We start from the raw sequence: 21,296 nt of genomic DNA, 5'->3' as shown, positions 1-21,296 counted from the left end.
GATGAGACATCAGTATTTACCAGGACTACCTCTAAAGACTGACACAGCCTTCAGAAGCTTAATGATATTGCTGACCAAAATGGTCTTCAAATCATTTACTAGATGATACAGTATATGGACTCACAATCGCTGCGCTGGGATGGCAACATCATTAACGTTCAACACTTCAAGTACTTTGGTGAAATTATCGGGAACACTGACATTGAGAATATAAGTAACAAAACAGTGCAGAAATAATATTTATAACAAGAAATCCCTTTCACCAAGGACAAAACACGCCGCTACCGCACAGAAGCACTATACGCACTTGAGACATCATCATTAACCTCTTCCTCCCCTGATTCTTCTTCTTCTTTTTCTTCTTCTTCGTCTTCTACTTTTCACAGAGTAGGCCTATACATCTGTTATGGCCTCAGTTACATCTATTAATTGGTCGTTCTATTTGCCTCTTGGCCTTGGGTTTGTGTTGTAGGCTGATCTTTGTATTACTTGTCTTGATTTTTTTTTTTTTTTTTGCATATTTTCCGGATGTTCCTTCCAGTCTTGTTTATGTGCTTCTGGTTTGTCCATTTTCTGCAAAAATATATATTTATTGTCTAACGTTTTAATTAGGAACCCTGTTCAGCTTAGTGTAACCTCTGACTTTCATTTCTGTCACCTGGCCTTGGCTAGAGATTTTTCTCTGTATAAACGAAGGTTCACTGCCGTGATTGAAGAAGATCGTCTTTTGACAGTGTGAATGACAAGAAGAGGAATGAATGATTGAAGCGCATGCTTCTGATGGTTGCGATAGGTGTCAAATTTGACACTGCCTTTCTCTAATCATTTTTGCAGATCTAAACACTTGAGAGTCTTGTTACTATCCATTAGCTCTTGACTGATTGGCATCTGAGGATGTAGCGAATTAAACCTTCAACTAGCCCTGAGACCTCTTCCACAGTACCTTCAAAGATAGTAAAAATGTCATCCACTTGACGCTTATAGAAAAGAACCCAATGGAGCACACCCAATGAGCCAATCATCCAGCGGCTCCATAGCACAAGCACCTTCTTTCACCGCAACATGGGACGGTCGGCGGCAGTCACACGGCCGACTTGTACTTGGAGCTACTTGACGCTTCACAGACACCCCCTAATCGCAGCTCCGAGACCGTCATTCGTGCTTTAGCTAAGAGAGTCTCAGCCCTGTCGCTACAGTGTTATATGGACTCTACTTCTTGCTGCATTATTTGAAATGAGTCTTCGTCCACTTGGAGAAGTACTAGTATATCATCTGTTTACTGTATTTTGTTCGCTAATCATATCCGCTCCTGTCCAGCTTTCCAACGACGACAATTGCCACGCCACTCTGTACCCCACCCATCTTTACCGTCGTGTACGAAGTCGTACGGAGTACAAAGTGGTAATATTAATAATAACAATAATAATGCTGTTACGTTGTGGTAGCAGAGTTAATTCACCTGATTTTTCGCTGCCATGTTTTGACGTACTAGATTTCACCTTAGTATGAAAAACATTCATCTACATCTACATCTACATTTATACTCCGCAAGCCATCCAACGGTGTGTGGCGGAGGGCACTTTACGTGCCACTGTCATTACCTCCCTTTCCTGTTCCAGTCGCGTATGGTTCGCGGGAAGAACGACTGTCTGAAAGCCTCAGTGCGCGCTCTAATCTCTCTGATTTTACATTCGTGATCTCCTCGGGAGGTATAAGTAGGGGGAAGCAATATATTCGATACCTCATCCAGAAACGCACCATCTCGAAACCTGGCGAGAAAGCTACACCGCGATGCAGAGCGCCTCTCTTGCAGAGTCTGCCACTTGAGTTTGTTAAACACCTCCGTAACGCTATCACGGTTACCAAATAACCCTGTGATGAAACGCGCCGCTCTTCTTTGGATCTTCACTATCTCCTCCGTCAACTCGATCTGGTACGGATGCCACACTGATGAGCAATACTCAAGTATAGGTCGAACGAGTGTTTTGTAAGCCACCTCCTTTGTTGATGGACCACATTTTCTAAGGACTCTCCCAATGAATCTCAACCTGGTACCCGCCTTACCAACAATTAATTTTATATGATTATTCCACTTCAAATCGTTCCGCACACATACTCCCAGATATTTTACAGAAGTAACTGCTACCAGTGTTTGTTCCGCTATCATATAATCATACAATAAAGGATCCTTCTTTCGATGTATTCGCAATACATTAAATTTGTCTATGTTAAGGGTCAGTTGCCACTCCCTGCACCAAGTACCTATCCGCTGCAGATCTTCCTGCATTTCGCTACAATTTTATAATGCTGCAACTTCTCTGTAAACTACAGCATCATCCGCGAAAAGCCGCATGGAACTTCCGACACTATCTACTAAGTCATTTATATATATTGTGAAAAGCAATGGTCCCATAACACTCCCCTGTGGCCCGCCAGAGGTTACTTTAACGTCTGTAGACGTCTTTCCATTGATAACAACATGCTGTGTTCTGTTTGCTAAAAACTCTTCAATCCAGCCACACAGCTGGTCTGATATTCCGTAAGCTCTTATTTTGTTTATCAGGCGACAGTGCGGAACTGTATCGAACGCCTTCCGGAAGTCAAGAAAAATAGCATCTACCTGGGAGCCTGTATCTAATATTTTCTGGGTCTCATGAACAAATAAAGCGAGTTGGGTCTCACACGATCGCTGTTTCCGGAATCCATGTTGATTCCTACATAGTAGATTCTGGGTTTCCAAAAACGACATGATACTCGAGCAAAAAACATGTTCTAAAATTCTACAACAGACCGACGTCAGAGATATAGGTCTATAGTTTTGCGCATCTGCTCGACGTCCCTTCTCGAAGACTGGGACTACCTGTTCTCTTTTCCAATCATTTGGAACCTTCCGTTCCTCTAGAGACTTGCGGTACACGGCTGTTAGAAGGGGGGCAAGTTCTTTCGCGTACTCTGTGTAGAATCGAACTGGTATCCCGTCAGGTCCAGTGGACTTTCCTCTGTTGAGTGATTCCAGTTGCTTTTCTATTCTTTGGACACTTATTTCGATGTCACCCATTTTTTCGTTTGTGCGAGGATTTAGAGAAGGAACTGCAGTGCGGTCTTCCTCTGTGAAACAGCTTTGGAAAAAGGTGTTTAGTATTTCAGCTTTACGCGTGTCATCCTCTGTTTCAATGCCATCATCATCCCGGAGTGTCTGGATATGCTGTTTCGAGCCACTTACTGATTTAACGTAAGACCAGAACTTCCTAGGATTTTCTGTCAAGTCGGTACACAGAATTTCACTTTCGAATTCACTGAACGCTTCACGCATAGCCCTCCTTACGCTAACTTTGACATCGTTTAGCTTCTATTTGTCTGAAAGGTTTTGGCTGCGTTTAAACTTGGAGTGAAGCTCTCTTTGCTTTCGCAGTAGTTTCCTAACTTTGTTGTTGTACCACGGTGGGTTTTCCCGTCCCTCACGGTTTTACTCGGCACGTACCTGTCTAAAACGCATTTTACGATTGTCTTGAACTTTTTCCATAAACACTCAACATTGTCAGTGTCGGAACAGAAATTTTCGTTTTGATCTGTTAGGTAGTCTGAAATCTGCCTTCTATTACTCTTCCTAAACAGATAAACCTACCTCCCTTTTTTTATATTCCTACTAACTTCCATATTCAGGGGTGCTGCAACGGCCTTATGATCACTGTTCCCTGTTCTGTACATACAGAGTCGAAAAGTTGGGGTCTGTTTGTTATCAGTAGGTCCAAGATGTTATCTCCACGAGTCGGTTCTCTGTTTAATTGCTCGAGGTAATTTTCGGATAGTGCACTCAGTATAATGTCACTCGATGCTCTGTCCCTACCACCCGTCCTAAACAATGAGCGTCCCAGTCTATATCTGGTAAATTGAAATCTCCACCTAAGACTATAACATGCTGAGAAAATTTATGTGAAATGTTGTTCTGCCACTGAGAGAACATTTCTGTTAAATGAGTTATGTGAGATAATCCAATTTATATAATGTGAACTGAGCATAATTATTATCAGTATGTGCAGCTAACGAACACGAATATAAATCGTATTTATTAAAATGAATACTGCATAGCAGTACTTTATTGAATGCTGTCACATATATTTTCTACGCTCAGTCACACACGTTTTGAATGTGAAGACGTGTTGTCTTCAGTTGGTATCTGTCAGCTTATAGAATGGAATTCATAGAAATATATTGTGTATAAGTGCGTGTTGTAAACAATTTCGCAAAATCAGCTGGGAAACGTGCAAGCCTTCAACCAGTTTTTAACTGTAGCTTTCTATATATTTTATGTTCACATGGTTATGGATTTGCTCTGTCCATAGCCCTTAGAGTCTCACTAAGTACATTTTTCAATTATTTTTGAACAACTTGTCCGGGAACGTTAATTTATGTTATAGTATAGCATCGTTCAATTTCCGTGAGCTATCGAATGCTGACTGGAAGAAAAGAGGGCGTATTATTAAGTCTATTTTTTTTTTAACTGAAGAAAAGTTCCTTATACTAGTCCTCGGAGATTCCGCGGCTCTTGTCCGCACGATCCTAGAGAAGTGTCGCGGGAGAGTCATTGCGCAACGTATTAAAACACTAATAAGTAAAGTAAGGGTTGATATGTGTCACATCTGTTACATTTGCAATAGGGTGTTAATATTGTCCATAGACTTGTTTTGAGCACGGTACAGGACTAGAATGGAAAGTTCTCCTTCACCGATGATAAATGCTTATCAATATCTCAACCAAGACCAAACAAGTTAACAATTCAGAGCTACGTGAATCAAGAATCACACCAGAAACAAAACAATTCAAGTCATGACAGTACTAAATACGTTTTGTGAGTTTCAATGAAACCTCGCCAAGTCTTCCACTACACGGGACATAAAACTGGCTATTAAATCCATGATTAGTACGAGGCGCCTGCCTACCAATTATGTGCACATTCACAAAGTCGTAACACTCGTCCATCGAAACCATACAAACTTAAGTTACTCATTTCATTTATTGCATACTTCGAAATCTCCTGCCTATTTTAAAAAGTTGTTCGTACGTTTTACAATTTTACATGCTACATAATTTTGTTTAATATTTCTAACAAAATTGTTTTTAACGATAAAACAAGAGTAACAGTTTAAATGAATATAATTTGAGGAAAAGAAAACAGAAACAACTATTTTTTAAAGTAGCTAACAGAGGTTTTTAATGGAAGGAGGTGTCCCACTAGCTAGCTATTCCAGGTTGGAGGACATCGGAACAACTTCGAGCCAGTCCCAGATGGAGCAGCAATTTGCTTAGATCTAAGCACACATTGTATTGAATTACGTTATTTACAATTTTTTTTATTATGTATAATCAATTAACATATGTTTCTCATATTAATTTTGGTGTTATAGTGCATATTGTAGTTACGCATTATGGAAAACGGTCTATTACGCAAAATTTACAGCTTACATGCCATTTGACAATAGTGGCATTCTTAAATAATTACTGGTAATGACATAGCTTTTCCTGTGGGTGGGAACCTCGGAATTTTGTAGAGCCTCCCCTCCCCAAGGAATTTTAGCTCGTTGTATTTCTGTATTGTAAGCCGCTATGAAATTAAACTTAGCAATTGTTTTCGCGTTACTTACCCATATTTACAACCCGAATAAATTTTCTATTGTTGGTTAATTCTATATATAGTTTTATTTTCTCATTGTTCTATTATTTTCTTTTACTTCGGTCTATGTATCCATGTTGTCTTGTTCTGAGTTCGTTGAGGCGTCCGAGTCAGTGGTTGTGTTGTTGTCAGAACCCTTCTATGTGTTGAATTGCCTGTTAGAGTGATTCCCTATTCTCCGTTTCACGTATGGTCGTTTCTGTCTGTATGATGCATGAAGTGCTTGAGAAATTTTGCTTGTGATAGTGTTTAGTTCTAAACAATAATCCGGCTGTCTCATCCTTTATCGTATGTCACCGGCTTGCTATTGTAGTAGTGTGTGTCTAAACATGTCGCAATGTAATGTAATGTGTCCCGCCGTGCAGATTTCTCCACATGCCCATATTCCTGTGTCAGTTAGTCTAACACGATGGATATGATGTCGTTACGGTCTGTGCCCTGTAAGAAAGTGGACCATGCCACACGTCGGATCTATGTATTTCATGCTCATTCGTTCTTGGATGTTCGGGAAGAATTTGTGTACTCTGCGTCTTTTGTTGTCTCCTATGTGGTCTGCCACGCTTCATTTCACCATTCATTAAATTGTTTCGTGTCAGTTATTTGTTGACCTGTAATTTCCTGTTCTTTGTCCTGCCATCCCACTTTCGTCTAGTATGCTACAGCTATGAAACGTACGCTAATCTTCTGGATACACACCCAGGACGACGCATAGTGCCTCTATAGATGTTCTCCAAAAACCGCTTCGTACTGTGGCTTTGTGTGAAGTGGCTGCAAAGCTCAGAATGGACTCAAACAAGGCGAGATGGTAGGTTTATATGATCTGTAGTGGTAGCCTAACTGTGCTGTGTTAAGTGTGGCCAGTTTATGTATCAGTTTCGTCGCTTTGTCAGTCGCGAGTTCTGCGTGGTCTTTGAGAGTTTTCTGTCAACATTTACTACGAGATATCTTGTAAGTCATCGTTATATAGTGGTATTGTCAAGTCTGATTGTTCGGTTTCTTTGTTATGTTCCCTTCAGCTGTAGGTAGGCAGTTTTGTTGCCTGCTACTTGAAGTCTGTTCTTATTGCACCAGTTATTCTCTTTTTCCAGTATCTGTGTTGTCTTTAGTTCAAGATTTTCTCTTGAGTTGGAGATGTAACTATCATTACGTCGTCTGCATACGCAATTACTCCTGTCACCATGTTGTTCTCATCAAGAGTATTTAAAAGACGTTATGCAGCGATGTCCTAGAAAATGGAACCGTACATACAGGGTGGTCCACTGATCGTGACTGGGCCAAATATCACACGAAATAAGCGTCAAACGAAAAAACTACAAAGAATGAAACTTGTCTAGCTTGAAGGGGGAAACCAGATGGCGCTATGGTTGGCCCACTAGATGGCGCTGGCATTGGTCAAACGGATATCAACTGCGTTTTTTTTTTAATAGGAACCCCCATTTTTATTACATATTCGTGTAGTACGCAAAGAAATATGAACGTTTTAGTTGGACCACTTTTTTCGCTTTGTGATAGATGGCGCTGTAACAGTCACAAACATATGGCTCACAATTTTAGACGAACAGTTGGCAACAGGTAGGTTTTTTAAATTAAAATACAGAACGTAGGTATGTTTGAACATTTTATTTCGGTTGTTCCAATGTGATAGGCGTACCTTTGTAAACATATCATTTCTGACAACGCATGCTGTTACAGCGTGATTACCTATAAATACCACATTAATGCATTAAATGCTCAAAATGATGTCCGTCAACCTCAATGCATTTGGCAATACGTGTAACGACATTCCTCCCAACAGCGAGTAGTTCGCCTTCCGTAATGTTCGCACATGCATTGACATTGCGCTGACGCATGTTGTCAGGCGTTGTCGGTGGATCACGATAGCAATTATCCTTCAACTTTTCTCACATAAAGAAATCCGGAGACGTCAGATCCGATGAACGTGCGGGCCATGGTATGGTGCTTCGACGACCAATATACCTGTCATGAAATATGCTATTCAGTAACTCTTCAACCTCACGTGAGCTATGTGCCGGACATCGATAATGTTGTAAGTACATCGCCATTCTGTCATGCAGTGAAACATCTTGTAGTAACATGGGTGGAACATTACGTAGGAAATCAGCATACATTGCACTATTTAAATTGCCATAGATAAAATGGGGGCCAATTATCCTTCCTCTCGTAATGCCGCACCATACATTAACCCGCCAAGGTCGCTGATGATCCACTTGTTGCAGCCATCGTGGATTTTCTATTGCCCAATAGTGCATATTATGCCTGTTTACGTTACCGCTGTTGGTGAATGACGATTCGTCGCTAAATAGAACGCGTGCAAAAAATCTGTCATCGTCCCAATAATTTCTCTTGTGCCCAGTTGCAGAACTGTACACGACGTTCAAAGTCGTCGCCATGCAATTCCTGGTGCACGGAAATATGGTACTAGTGCAGTCGATTTTGATGTAGCATTCTCAACACCGACGTTTTTGAGATTCCTTATTCACGCGTAGTTTGTCTGCTACTGATGTGCGGATTATCCGCGACAACTGCTAAAATACCTACTTGGGCATTATCATTTTTGCAGGTCGTGGTTGACGTTTCACATGTGGCTAAACACTTCCTGTTTCCTTAAATAACGTAACTATCCGGCGAACGGTCCGGACCTTTGGATGAAGTCGTCCAGGATACCGAGCAGCGTACATAGCACACTCCCGTTTTGCATTTTGATCACAGTAGCCACACATCAACACGATATCGACGTTTTCCGCAATTGGTAAACGGTCCATTTTAACACGGGTAACGTATCACGAAGCAAATATCGTCCGCAGTGGCGGTATGTTACGTGATACCACGTACTTACACGTTTGTGACTATTACAACGCCATCTATAACAAAGAGAAAAAAGTGGTCCATCTAATTCATTCATATTTCTTTACGTACAACACGAATATGTAATAAAAAATGGGGGTTACTATTAAAAAAAAACGCAGTTGATATCCGTTTGACCTATGGCAGCGCTATCCAGCGGGGCAACTATAGCTCCATCTGGTTTCCCCCCTCAAGCTAGACGAGTTTCGTTCTTTGTAGTTTTTTCGTTTGATGCTTATTTCGTGAGATATTGGGCCCGGTCACTACCAATGGACCACCCTGTAGACTCCTGTGGGTAGCCCATCGTAATTATTTTGACGACCCTCTGATGGCCTGCGTTCCATTCTACAGCTCTATTATTGCAGTTGTCTAGCAGACTAATATAAAGAAGTATCTGCATTTCCCTAAGTCTTGCAAATAGTGTAGGCCACCAGAGGTTATCAAAAGGCGCAGGCTATATCAATTAAGGCCGCTACTACATATTTGTTTTGTGTCGTTTTTATTGTCTGCAGTGAGTTGTTAATGACCTTATCTATAGATTTCTGTGGTCTAAAGTCGAATTGATGGGGGATAAGGTCGAAGAGCTGTCTGTGCAACTGAAGTCTGTCACACAGCAGTCTCTCCTGCACCTTGGCCAACGTGTTTATCAAGCAAATTGGTCTGTATGTCTTCGGATTCGTCGACTCTTTGTCCTCAAGCTTCTTGATGATTACTGCATATTCAGAGTACTATGTTGTGGGTGTCTTGTGTGCTTGTAAGGCATCATTCAGTAATTCAGTCCGAAATGGTGTGATCTGCGGTGTTATGTTCGTGATAGTTTCTTGCTGAATTCCGTCGGGGCATGGGGCTTTTTTGGGTTTGAGTTTGTTAACTGCCAGGGCAACTTCCTCCCGAGCGAAGGGGATGACTACTTGGTCAGTAGCGTAGTTAATATCTATTAGTCTGCGGAGATCGACATGTTGTTGGTCCTGAATGGGGTCATCGTCCGTGAGAAGCTTTTGTAGAAGGTATTCTGCAGAACGTCTCCAGCCTTGCGTAGTGGAGCGTCTGGACATCTCAGTGTGGACAGTACAAGTGGTGATTTGATTTTGTCAGTCTGCATTATGTACTGTTCTCCCCACACATTATATTCCAATTGAGTCCGCGTCAATTGTCCCTGTGGTCCTGTCTTGTTAAGTTAGGTTGCACACCTTTCTTTAGCTTCGCGATAGACTTGGAATCTAATTACTCGGTCTTGTGCTGTTTTCACCTTTGATAGAGTCGTCTTTTGTCTCGCGAGTCTTTCCGGAGTCTAGTCGATGTTGTGGACAATGGCATTCCATCCTTGCGTTTTCGTTTGCTACTGGTATGGCAGCTGATCGGGATTTTGTAATGTATGTGTCAGCATGTAAACCATGAAGTCAATACTACTGTGTGTGGTAGAGAGACGTCAGTTATTGATCTCCTCTCAGAGTTTGCCTGTTTGCCTTGTGTAGTAGCTACCGTGGGTGCTGTGTTGTGTGTGTGTTTGCGTCAGTAGCGGTTGCTGTATTTGACTATTATGTTGTGATCACTACGTGTGACTTTGTCTAGGACATGCCAGTGTAACTAACTTTTAGTTTGCGAGTGTAATGTCAATGTTACTGGTTCCACCTGCATATCCACAATGTTTCGGTGGTTGTCCTGCTTTATTTAGTACGAAAAGGCCTACTGTGTCTATATCGTCCTGCTCTATGGCGTCCGTTCTGTCGGCATGCCAGAGGTTCGTGTGTGCATTGATGTTGGCGTGTATCAGTAAGCGTCTGTCTCTGTCGAACTGTGTTATGTCCCTTATACTATTTGTAAATGGTTTTATTTCGAGGTACTATTGAGCATACATGGAAGAGGTTACCCAGTGGTCCCTGCCTAGTATGATTTATATTGTTACTGTGTGTTCCGTGTTCAACTGTGTAGTTTTTGTCTCCGTTATCTGTGTGTTTGCCACCACGATTGCTGCCTTTCCATGTGCGGAACCTGTGATTAGTGTATTGCCTCAAAATGGCAGGTATATTCTGATTGCGCATGCATGGTTACGTCAACTGCTTTGTCCTCTATTAGATTAATTAGCTCTGTCCTCACAAAGGCACTTCTCATGCAATTTAATTTGATATGTTGCATGTTTTGGTGGGTATTTTGTACTAATGTAGCTTTTTTGTCCTACCTCTTTAGGGTCATAGTAAACACACCCGTATGTCCTTACAAAATCCTTGTAAATTTGTTTCCAGTCTTTTCCTTTATCCCTTCTTGAGAATGTCTGTTCCAGGAGTTTGATTGAGATACGGTGGTCTGTCGGGAGATTTGCAGTTCGGAGTACCATTCCATCCGTTTGTTTGGTGATTGGAAAACCTATTTCATCGTCTTCTAGATATTGAATACGTATTATCATTCTTAGTGCTGTTTGGAAAAATATCTTTATTCTCTAGTCTATTGAGAAATGGGTTACTTTAAAGTTCCTTGTATATTAACTCGCTTTTGTCTGTTGTAGTTTGTTTGTCGTCTTTATTACGTGATGCGTCGATTCTCGCTGCATTTCTGTCTGTTGTGCGTAGGTCTTTATCTAGTTTTGTTTGTGACGAGTATTCTTCCCTGCCTGTGAGTGTATTTGAAGTGGAGATATGCTATCTGCTTGTATTCCTATGGTGGCTGTGTTAGCTTTTTGATTCTGTGTCAGGTTTTCTTTTACTATTTGGTGTATTTGAGATTTTGTTGTTTTCAGTCATAACATTTGTGTTTACTTTGAGTATTGGTGCATCTTGTGTATGTTGGTTGTTTTTATTTTCTGTCTTCAGCTTATATGGGCTGTGTGTGCTGACTCCATATGTGAAACGTAACGGTTTTATTCTATTTTTACATTTTGTTGTGTGATATTCTATTTTGTTTTCTGTATTTTCATATTGTGTGCTTAGCGCCCTTGTGTTCCTTTGATTCATTTCATCTTCCTTATTGTATTGCGGATGTGTTGCGTGTGTACTATTGCGGCGTCGTATGCCATTCTGTGCGTAGCTCGGATGGGTAGTACTTCCGTTTTGTGTATCTATATTGTGTAGATTCCTGTGTGTTACTCCATTTACACTGATATCAACTACTTCTAGTTCCTCAGTTCTTAACAGTGCTACATATTGCAACGTTGCTCACTGAAGAAGTCATGTTTGATTCAAATGGTTCAAATGGCTCTGAGCACTATGCGACTTAACTTCTGAGGTCATCAGTCGCCTAACTAACCTAAGGACATCACACACATCCATGCCCGAGGCAGGATTCGAACCTGCGACTGTAGCGGTCGCTCGGCTCCAGACTGTAGCGTCTAGAACCGCACGGCCACTCCGGTCGGCTTCATGTTTGATTTGTCTAGCTACGTAACAGTTCATGGTTCCTTGTGCGCATGCATCGTCAATGTAATCTGTGACGCGAAAATATTTTTCTTCTACCATGGTATTCATAAGGAAAACTGGGTCTCCGTTGTGCTCAGAGTCAAATGTTTGTGGTAGCGGTAAGTATTGTCTTCAGCCAACTGTGAGCCTCCAAGCTCGTCTTTTCGTGGAGGGTGATTTTTATTTCCTCCCACAGCCGTTCTGGACTGTCTCAGTGAACCGTATTCTGTTACATTATTAAACATTATCTAGGGAACCATAGGCGGTTCTCTCTAGTTATCTCTCGTACATGGATCCTTACGTAGGACAATCTGGTCCTTCGGCTTTATTCCATGTTATGTTGCGCTGTTTTCACGGTATACAACCAACAGTGATATCTTCTGCGCAGTCAGCCTAGCAGCTAATCAGAATGCTAAACGTTGGTGTGAGAGATACTCCCAACGCCTGGGACTTAGTCTGCCCTCAAAGAATGCTAGCTGCACAGGTCGACCGACAGGCTAGGCAAAACGAGTCCTCTAGCGGACTCGCGCACATCACTGAACGGCCGCGCTCCCTGGATTGATTAAATGGCAGAGTTTGTTACAGAGTCTGTTCCTGCGAGAGTTACAGTGAGAACCAGTCGAAGTTCCAGTTCTAGTCACCACAGCCGCTACCGCTTCAATTCATCGCAGCTCAGTTCTCCGAAGGAGGATCCGCCACTCTTTGACAACGCGCGCTATCGCCAAGGCAGTATCGACGACTGATTGAATTGGACTGAGAGCACAGGCAAGGGATATTGTACAACGATCTCTTGGAACTGAGTATTTGTCTGGCGGCCAGGTCCTAGCGACTGCCGACATTGTTTAAACATTGAGACCTTCCAGACAACAAGACCACGGGAGCAGAAAGGTTCATTTATACTCTGTTGTGGACCATATAATTGGTAGTCCCCTTCTCCCGTCTTTGAAAAGTGCTGTCTCCAGTCAAGACTTCTCGATATATTGATCCATATTTCATTGTGCTGGAACAAAACCTTATATCAGCATAAAGTCAACGAAAAGAATCCCTAAACGAGCCTTGTTGACTTTACCCTCGACATGCGTGTCAAACATTCTAAGCTGAATACTTCAGCATTGAGCAGCTTCTCAATTTTTTCCTATACTTCCATTTTTATTATATTCGACAACTGAGAAATACCTGCTTAGTGCTTTCCACATGTTTTACGATCGTTTCTTCTTCGGTATTGTGAATATCTAAATGAACATGATGTACCACTCATCGCACTTACTGTATTAACATAGAGTTTATCGACTCCGGTTCACATTTTTCTGTGCTTTGTCAATCTCTGTACACTCAGTTCATCATAAAGTTTTCACCTCCATTTCACAGTACCTGTTAGGGATCTGGCAAGCCTTACTTATTTATTTCCTTATAATATTTTCCTGACTTTTTTACTCCAGCATTTTTAGTAATTAGCGAAGTGGTCATTGCCTCAGTGATTTTGCACATCGTGTTACTATCTCTTAAGTTATCAAAACATTCCAATAACTTCTTTTACAGTTATTATGGCTGTTTACTAACTCAGCATATATAATCACGCTATTCTTTTATAAATACACTTATGCAATCAATATTCATGCTGTGTAGTCGCATATGGCGTCAAAATCGGGGACGAGAGGTCGAGGTTCCAATACATAAGGAGACACGCCATAGTAATAGCTTACTGGTTTCTGTAAAAACTTATTTCTACTTCTGCACTCTCAGCAAAGAAGGACGTGATGGTGATCCTTTTCTTTTCACACAACTCAACTAAATATGTTCCAATACGACAATGCAGTGCCTGTCATATTCCGAATTACGACACCAGGCAAGCTACTTTAAAGTACCTTGTCTCTCCTGTACTGGAATATACATAATACATGTACGGGAACATGTTACAGATACAGGGTTGACGACTTATGGAAGTTTGTGCCTGGCCGTGAGTTGTCTCGTACAGGCAAACGGAAAGGCGACCGCTCGCGGTAAGCAGGAAATCTGGGTTCGAGACCCTGTCTGGCACAAATTTCCATTTTCGTAATTCCATTATACAGCTGATGGTTTTCAGTATTCGCAACTGCGAATACATTTCATGTATAAATATCACTCAGCTTAATCCCGTATTCTCACATATTATTCCATTTAAGTCAACAATTCACAGAATGTGATTTCGAATTAGTAGTAAAGTAACAACTGTAGTAATTCTGTGCTGGTCCTACAAAAACTTATGTATGTGATGGTAAACATAAGAGTGAAGTGATTTAATGTGCAGGTGACTTGGTTCCAGTTTTTAGTGTTAGCACTAAGTACTGTTCACCTCCATAACGCCAGACCACGGCAAATTAGGCGATCTGCCATTGCAGGAAGAAGTATAACTGGAAAGATTCCGTTAGCTGATTTTTAGCAGATGAACTAACGTATCTCTGTCAACATTAAGCCATCGAGTTGCACACAAATCCATTAGAAATGCCCCTAGAAAACAGCGAGTCGACGGCAACGTGACTGTCCTAAGAAGGATTTTCACATGACCAGAGGCATGTGACAGCCAGTTTGAAATTCCGATTATCACGCCAGTGTTAAAGTACCACAACGTTTCGAAGAGTGGTATAAATCATCATCTTCTGCCAAACGTTGCAATACTTTGCCATTCGATTCGAAACCCGAGAGATTTTCATCAGCAGTACACGCCGGGAGAGTCAACCGTTCGAACTCCATACCACAGTCCTTACGTGCTCGTTCCATTTTGTGTGGCTTCGTAACGTTACACCCAGATATTTAAACGACGTGACTGCATCGAGCAGCATAATAACAATGCTGCATCCAAACATTACGGGTTTGTTATTTTTACTCATCCGGGTTAGCTTAGGTTTTTCTACATTTGGAACCAGCTACAACTAGAAATTTTGTCTAGATCATCTTGTATCCTCCAACAGTCACTCAATTTCGACACATTCCCGTACATTATGTAAGTAGCCTGTTTATATGGCTGTATGTTGGCAGCGCTATAGACTGTATCAATATCGCTGACAGCGGTCTGCGCCCTCAGCAAGAGACTCTGTGGTTGGACGGACTAGCAGTTAGCGAGCGGACAGTGTTGGTACGACATGCATTGTATAATGGGGATGGATGTAGTTGGTAATGTTTGGGTAGTGGAATTATTGATGAATATATAATTTTTGGAACTGGATGTCACATGAATAAGGTGAAATCTGTTAAATACATTGTTTGCTCGTCAACAAAATCATTCTTTTGCTAACCATATGCCTCCTAGTAGTTAGAGCCCATCGTAGTTAGAATCTTTTTATTTGGGTGGCTGTAGTTGCTGCTTGCTGTAATTACTGTAGTTCGTGTTGTGAAGATTTTCTGTGAGGTAAGTGTCTTGGGAAAAAGTATGGGTTATTGTTAGGATTTCTTGCAATTCAGGGCCATTCTTTTGTGTTAATTATTTGAACCCATGTTGTCATTGTACAGCAGTCAGATTGCGTTGCGCTTGTATATTGTGGGTAATAAATGAATAGGTTAAGTTTGAGTTGTCTTTGTCAGGGAAAATTCTGTTGGTCAGTGTTGAAATGAAAAAAAAAGAGACAGCAGCAGCAGTTTCACTCAGCAGTGTAAGTAAATACTAAGAAGTTTCACCTGTCGATCTTTAGCCGAGGATACTTCACAGGAATCTTCTGATTTTCTTGAAGTTTGAATTATTAGCACATGATTAGAAATTAGTTATTGTTTACTGCTAGCAAGTAATTGTATGTATCGAATTTCCTTTGTAGTTGTGGTTTCTTATTGTTGAACTATATTGTCATGAGCAAAGTGGTTGTAGCATGCATGTGGATTTACAGTCGCTTTTGAAACTAATTAGATATTGATTATTTTCAGTGCTATTATAGTGTTTCTTCCTGCTTTTGCTTTTAAAATCGTTTATTGTGTGTTTTTGTGTAAAATAGTGTGATAATTATGGCGAGCGAAAAGCGTAAAACTAGGCTGCAAAGCGAAGTGCGAAATGACTGAGGACGAGCGTAGCTTGTTAGCACCACCTAGTAACGAACTGACAAATGTTCTAGACAATAATTTGGTAATAGTGCGTAGGGATATGGACCTGGCAAAAAATAGAGGGGTAGAAACTGACACAATCAGTGAACAGGGAACTATTGTCGAATGATTGCTCGGTAACAATTCACGTCAGGAATGCGAAATAACAGAACAAAATCTTGCAAATACCTTAGATTCAAGTTTTGCGTCATAACACTTTTCTCAATTAAGTCAAGACACAATCTCTGGTTTTCAAAATACGAATATTGCCGGTGCAAATGATCTGACGAAAGGCACAAACGAACATGTTTCAGGCACTAATGCATTGTTATTGATATTAATTAAAAAATTTGATCAAACAGAGAAACAAACACAACAACACCTTCAGAAGATGGACGCAGTGGAACAAAATCAGAAACAAACACAGCAACAAGTGTAAAAGTTAGACACAATTGAATGAGCACTTGAACAAACATATAATGATTTAACCTCTGAGATATTCAAAATCAAATCAAAATGTCAAAACATTTCTGAAGACGTAAAAACACCTGTTTTTGAGCATTTTCAGCCTATTTTTTCGCGACATGAAGACACATCACAGAATCATGAAGCCGCTGTAAAAGAACTGGAGATCAATGCACACGAAAATCACGACACCTTGCGGGCTAAAACTGACTCTGTTGCATCTACCGATACGGTCGCGCAAATAGTTAAAAATCAGGAAAACTTCATGGACACAGTAGATACGATTACGACACAAATGGGCACACTAAAACTTGGCTCAGAAAAACACACGGAGGAAATCAACACATTATCGGAAAAAGGAGCCGAACTTTCGCATCAGTTAACAAATTTATATACGAAGGTAGAAGATCATTTGAATGATACAAGACCGGTAGCTTATAATTACACAGAGGAGTACGAGGAAATCAGGAAATTTAAACAAAGTCAGAAATAAATAAATACGCATCACAAAAGAGAAATGAGGGAAATATAAGATCAGTTGGCATAGGTGAAACTTCTTAGTGTGTACTTAAACTGCTGAGTGAAACTGCTGCTACTGTCTCTTTACTTATTTTTATCATTTCAACACTGACCTACAGAATTTTCCCTGACAAAGACAACTCAAACTTAACCTATTCATTTATTACCCACAATACACAAGCGCAACGCAATCTGACTGATATACAATGGCAACATGGCTTCAAATAATTAACACAAAAGAATGGCCCTGAATTGGAAGAAATCTTAACAATAACCTATACTTTTTCCTAAGACACTTACCTCACAGAAAATCTTCATAACACGAACTACATAAATTACAGCAAGCAGCAACTACAACCACCCAAATAAAAAGATTCTAACTACGATAGGCTCTAACTGCTAGGAGGCATATGGTTAGCAAAAGAAAGATTTTGTTGAAGAGCAAACAATGTTTTTAGCAGATTTTACCTTATTCATGTGACATCCAGTTCCTAAAATTATATAGTCATCAATAATTCCATCACCCAAACATTACCAACTACATCCACCCTCATTGTACAGTGCATCTCCTACCTATACTTACTCTCCACGAAGGACACATGTCCAAACCGTCCGCTCGCTAACTGCTAACTGCTAGCCCGTCCAACCACAGTCTCTCTTGTCGAGGGCGCAGAGAACTGTCAGCGATATTAATACAGTCTATATCGCTGCCAACATACAGCCATATAAACAGGCTACTTACAATTACAGCAGCGTTAGTTATTAACCAAAGACTTTTGCCCACCCCATCCGCCAAATCACTTATACCCGATGACCGCTGTTCTTCTCGAATCCGTGACCGGCATACGTTGGCAGTTATCGCCTCTACTATTCTGCCCCTGTCGCTGTCGTTGCAGCCACCACGGTGGTGGCAGTGGTAGTGATAGTGGTGGCTATCCCAGTCTTGCAGTCTGCGGTCCGTAGCCGCCATTCAATCGCTGTCGAGTGCAGACCTAACTGTGTGGTAACATCTGTCTTTTCCTGGTTCAGAGTAGAATTCCTCTTCTGACTTAGTTGTGGACCTTTGTCTCTGTTAATAAGACCGTCCTGGAATCTAATTTCAATGTTCTCTATTAGTCACGCTGTCGCTGAACGAGAATGGCGGCCACCAGAGAACTGGTTATACTTTCACTATACAGAGATCTACAAACGATGGCTTTGAAACATAACATCCCAGCCCATTGGCTGGAAAACCTGCAACAAGTAGAAACAATGAGAGTGAACTAGGGAACAGAAAAGAAGGGCAGAAGAACACTTTGCTATGTAGCAGTTCCGGTTCAAAATCGTTCAAATGGCTCTGAGCACTATGGGACTTAATATCTGAGGTCATCAGTCCCCTAGAACTACTTAAACCTAACTAACCTAAGGACATCACGCACATCCATGCCCGAGGTAGGATTAGAACCTGCGACCGTAGCAGTCGCGCGGTTCCGGACTGAAGTGCCTAGAACCGCCCGGCCACCGCGACCGGCAGCAGTTCCGGTTTCAGCCCTCGGAACAGGATACTCTGACACAATGTGCTGCTCTAGTGGATCCTTGGAAGAGTCGAGATGTGACATTAATCGCTGATGCTCCGAGATGGTAGCATTGCCTATGTCTTGCCTATGCTGCCGCCTGGTCCACTCTGCTGAGGACGACGTCGCGATGGCAGAGGGCCGAGGACGCTGTCTGACTGCCCGTGTACTGCCTGCAGATTATCTCAGAAGGCGGTAAATGCTGATTCTTCCTAAAGTCTCACTCTGCTGTTGACAATAACTGGTAATAGCTTATAACGAGTGTGTCTAGTGTAACCCAGGCAAAACATCCTAGGGGAATATCGCTGTTTGAGATATCATTCAATATTTGTAGCAGTCATTCGATTATAAATACTTTTCATATTGTTTATCCTCATTTTCAATTGTTCAATATATGTAGCATACTTTTTTTCAGTCATCAGTCTTCTGGCTGGTTTATGCGACCAGCCACGAATTCCTATCCTGTGCCAATCTTTTCATCTCAGAGCAGCTATTGCAAACTTCTTCGTTAATTGTTTGTTCGATGTATTCAAATCTCTTTCTTCCTCTACTGTTTTTACTCTCTACAGCTCCTTCTAGTATCATGGAAATATTTCGCTCATGTCTTAACAAATGTCCTATCACCTTGTCTCTTCTTCTTGTCAGTGTTTTTCATGTATTCGTCAATTCTACGGAGAACTTTCTCATTGTTTAGCTTATCGCTACACATTATTTTCAACATTCTTCTGTAATACCACATCTCCAATGCTTCGATTCTCTTCTGTTCCAGTTTTCCCATAATCCATGTTTCACTGCGAGCGTACGTCCTCAGAAATTACTTCCTCAAATTGCGGCCTATGTTTGATACCAACAGAGTGCCCTAGGCCAGGAAAGGCCTTTCTGTCAACGCTTGTCTGCTTTTTCGTCCTCCTTGCTTCGTCCGCCACGGGTGTACTTAAGCAACACAAATGTTTCATTAGTCGATACAGCACATTTTCGTAACGTATTCCTAACATGATCTCTTTCAGAAGTGCACGCAAGCTGTACCAAGCTTGAACTGGCCTGAAAAAACTAGCTTGTCGCTCTGATCACATAATTGAGCCACTTTGGCAAAAATTAACTAGATGTGACAACTACGAGAAGATGATTCCAGATTTCAGCAATTTCCTTTCCAGTAACTCTTGGACGTTAAAATTCCAGTGATTTCATCGAAAAGAAACTGTGAACGATGAAAAGCTGTATAAGAAGTTAAACTTCTGGCACGAGTAGTGTAATACGCTCAGCAATTTATTGCATATGACATGCGTTCCAAAAGGTAAGAAAATAATTCTATTTATTATAATCACTCATACGACAGGAAGTCATCTTAGATGGACAAGTATCTCAGAGGAAAACTCCAGTAACAAGTCCTCCAGACTGCATTGGAAGAAGTAATTATGACTCCAAAGAAAAGGAAATGGAGGTTAGTGGAGCGTTTTACCAGGAACATGGGTGGCTGATGAACCGAGATTATTGGATTGCAGGAGGTAAGAAAAGAACGAAAGGACGAGTTAAAGGAAATTTCGTACGTGATATGCAAGTACTGCAGAGGCAACACAGATACGAGTGACTGAAGACCATAATATATGTAAAAGTCTAGATGAAATATGTGTCGAACAGTGGATGTTAAATGGTTGGTGCTGACGACGACGACGACGACGACGACCAGTGAAAACAAGCAGAGATGAAACGGTATTAATAAGAAAAGTGTAGTATAAGAATAGGTGGAGGACAGCATCAAACTAGTCGAAAAACGAAGTACAGGACAGTCAAACGCCTAGTTTCTTGGTGCAAGTCGCCGAACACTGTGGCTCTAGGCTATAGTGCTGGACTGGTGGGAAATACCGTTTAATTGGTGACTTTCTTGGTTTTCGGTAACACAATTCTAACTTATCAATTAGGGTGGCCTAGTTCAACTAAACCCCAAGTGAACATTTCATCTAGTTCTGAGATTATTTTAATATGAAATTGATGTTCGATAAACTTAATTACGCTTTATAGAATTTAATTTTTGGCGCGTCATTTACAAAAATATCTACGTTTTGTGTATTATCCATTTTTCGTTGTTGGAAACGTAATTCATTTTTGTATCTAATATTTCAGTTATTGACTATGAGTCAATAAACAAAACGTCGGCATTACTGTTCCAATCGTCACCATTGTGAGCCGGGTGGCTCATTATCCGAAGATAGCCTACTACTAGAGGCAGGCCGGCCGCTATGACCGAGTGGTTCTAGGCGCTTCAGTCCGGAACCGCGCAACTGCTACGGTCGCAGGTTGAAATCCTGCCTCGGTTCAAAATGGCTCTGAGCACTATGGGACTCAACTGCTGAGGTCATTAGTCCCCTAGAACTTAGAACTAGTTAAACCTAACTAACCTAAGGACATCACAAACATCCATGCCCGAGGCAGGATTCGAACCTGCGACCGTAGCGGTCTCGCGGTTCCAGACTGCAGCGCCTTTAACCGCACGGCCACTTCGGCCGGCAATCCTGCCTCGGGCATGGATGTGTGTGACGTCCTTAGGTTAGTTAGGTTTAAGTAGTTCTAAGTCTAGGGGACTGACGACCTCATATGCCAAGTCCCATAGTGCTTAGAGCCATTTGAACTATTTGTACTAGAGGCAGAAACTGGTCATATTTTTAATAAATAACTGGGCGATCGAGGGCTGTTTTTTTAACTAATTTTGGCGTAGTCTGCAAGCCGCCTTACGACCTGTAATGGAGGGTGACTCGTGTACAACTGCATAACTCCCCCTCCTCCCCCCCCCCC

The 21,296-nt window shown here is 41.4% G+C and overlaps 1 pseudogene; it reads right to left on the bottom strand.

Moving 5' to 3' along the window:
- Positions 1-17,216: 17,216 nt before the first annotated feature.
- Positions 17,217-21,296, bottom strand: part of LOC124775950 — a 31,725-nt pseudogene continuing 27,645 nt past the window's right edge.

The sequence above is a fragment of the Schistocerca piceifrons genome, chromosome 2 (genome assembly GCF_021461385.2).
Source record: "Schistocerca piceifrons isolate TAMUIC-IGC-003096 chromosome 2, iqSchPice1.1, whole genome shotgun sequence".
NCBI lineage: Eukaryota > Metazoa > Arthropoda > Insecta > Orthoptera > Acrididae > Schistocerca > Schistocerca piceifrons.
This window is presented reverse-complemented; position numbering and strand designations above follow the sequence as displayed.